The 2,154-nt window shown below is 39.6% G+C and overlaps 1 protein-coding gene and 1 long non-coding RNA gene across 4 annotated transcripts in view; one reads left to right on the forward strand and one right to left on the reverse strand.

Moving 5' to 3' along the window:
* The window catches only part of Prelid3b (PRELI domain containing 3B), a 10,098-nt gene that overhangs the window by 324 nt on the left and 7,620 nt on the right, over nucleotides 1-2,154 (forward strand). Inside the window, exon 1 of one of the 3 annotated variants that reach the window (XM_010628757.3) lies at nucleotides 63-362. The exons of the other annotated variants lie outside the window; for them this stretch is intronic. The gene's annotated coding sequence lies outside the window, so the exon portion shown is untranslated. Of the gene's footprint in view, nucleotides 1-62; nucleotides 363-2,154 lie in introns of those variants that run through there. 3 annotated transcript variants of the gene reach the window in all.
* The window catches only part of LOC104865302, a 9,947-nt gene continuing 9,411 nt past the window's right edge, over nucleotides 1,619-2,154 (reverse strand). The window contains exon 4 of the long non-coding RNA XR_781093.3: nucleotides 1,619-1,860. This is a non-coding gene — a long non-coding RNA (uncharacterized LOC104865302). The remainder of the gene's footprint in view (nucleotides 1,861-2,154) is intronic.

The raw sequence follows: 2,154 nt of genomic DNA on the forward strand, positions 1-2,154 counted from the left end.
GCTGGCATCCGGGGGACGTCGCAGAGCACGAGGCCCTCGACAGTTCTCAGGGCCGCCACTTCCGGCCTGGCTGAGCGCAGCCGGGATGGGGCCCCACGGATCCCAAGAGAGTAGAGAAGTGGGTTTCCTCCTGAGTCCAGTTGGTGCAGCAGCCAGCGTCGGGGTGGAATTTATAACCCGGAACGCTAATTTTGAGTGAACTGGGGCTACCAGGCTTCCAAACCTTGATGACAGCTCGTTTACCTAAGGAGGAACACAGAGCCTTGGTGTTGGAGTCCAAGACCTTGCTCTGGCTGCGCAACTTGTGACCTTGTAACATTCTTATCTGAAATGAAAGATGATGTCTGACCAGGATTGCCGGTGTAAGATCTCCCACACAATGCTCAATTTTGATTATAGTGAACTTTATTTTAATTAATTTTGTTTTGACACAGGATTTCACCATGTAGGCCAGGCTGGCCTGGAACTCACGGCAATCCTCCTGCCTCAGCCTCCTCAGTGATGGGATTACAGACATGCACCACCACACCCAGCAATTACCATGAATTTAAGTAACAAAAATGTGCCTTAAACCAATGGAATATTGTAAATTATCTTCAGGAGCCACATTTCACATACCACAAAATCACATATAAGCATCTATGTCATTTTTAGCCTAAATAAGTAGTCGAGGTTAATTCCAGGAATCTGTTGACTGAGTTCCTCTGATGTAAATCCTGTCGTGATTTATATTCGATTCCATTTCTAAACTATCTGCTGTTTTTGGCACATCTTGCTGCAGTTGTCATACTGTTTTAATTATTACAGATTTGTGGTATATTTTAGTATAGGTGTAAAAGTGTTTCTGGGGGCAATTTTAAAAGAAGTTTTCAGCCAGACATGGTGGTGCACACCTGTAATCCCCGCAGTTGGGAGGCTGAGGGAGGAAGATTGCCCCTAGTTCAAGGCCAAGCTAGGCTATATAGTGAGTTCAAGGACATCCTGAATTACAAAGTTGTCAGCATTTATTATAATGGGTCAGACCCATCTAAAGGCCCACTGTTTCCTGGAATAACCAGAAGGAAACTTTATTTTCTCCCTAACGTTTACGAATCTTCTTAGGGGAAGGCCCTAAATCTGTAGTCTTCCTGTGTCCTGTAACCTGGTCACACCCTTCACTAGTCAGTTTTAGCACCATGAATGCTGCACCTCAGTCCTCTTCCTGATTTGAACTTGGCTTTGAGTCTCTTGATTTTTTTTCTTTCAGTGGTGTATGTTTGCAGTACATAACAGTTAAGTTTGTTTCAGGGAGTTGGTTTGTGTGTGTGACATTTCTTTTCAATTCCTTTGCCCATCTCAAAAAAAAAAAAAATTTTTTTTCTCAATTCTTTCAAAAAGTTTTTGTTTCCTATCATCTTTGTTTACTTTTATTTATATTTTAGATTTCTTATATAAGAGAAACCACATGATAGTTTACTTTCTGTGTCTGACTTATTTCACTTAACATTATGGTTTCAAGGTCCATCTATTTTCCTGGAAATGATATGTTTTCATTCTTTATGGCTGAATTATTTTTATACACACATATACACAGAGTCCGCCAAAAAAAAAAAAGTAGAGACACTTAACAAGAAAACCTTGTGTAAATATTTTAATACTAAATTTATTAAGACATCACGAGATTAATACAAGTTAACTTTTGGTATGTACAATTACAAGAAGCACTCAAAATTGGTTCCATGAGCTTCCAGTCATTAATACAGCAAACTGCTGCTTGGGTGACCTTGGTCATTGAGATGGCTGCACATGCATTTCAGTTTCTTCTCTAAGGTCCATCAGTGTAGTGGGTTTTCTTCAATGTACGACATCCTCTGGGGTCCCCTACAAGAGGATAACACTATATTGAAAAAAAATACCTATTTTTTTTTCCTGAAATGTGTATGCATGTTTTTCAGCACATTTTGTATATATCTCACATTTTCTTTATTCATTTGTCTGTTGATGAGCATCTAGATGGTTTCCAGAGTTTAGTTAACTGAAATGAGCTGCTATAAACATGGGTGGGCATGCATGTGTCATTACAGTATGGTATCTTTTGACTCCTTCAGGGATAAACTCAGGAGAGGAACAGCTGGATCTAATGGAATTTCTCTTTTTTTTTTTTTTTTTTTTTTT

Source organism: Fukomys damarensis, unplaced genomic scaffold, assembly GCF_012274545.1.
Source record: "Fukomys damarensis isolate Sample0158 unplaced genomic scaffold, DMR_v1.0_HiC HiC_scaffold_22, whole genome shotgun sequence".
NCBI classification, from domain to species: Eukaryota; Metazoa; Chordata; class Mammalia; order Rodentia; family Bathyergidae; genus Fukomys; species Fukomys damarensis.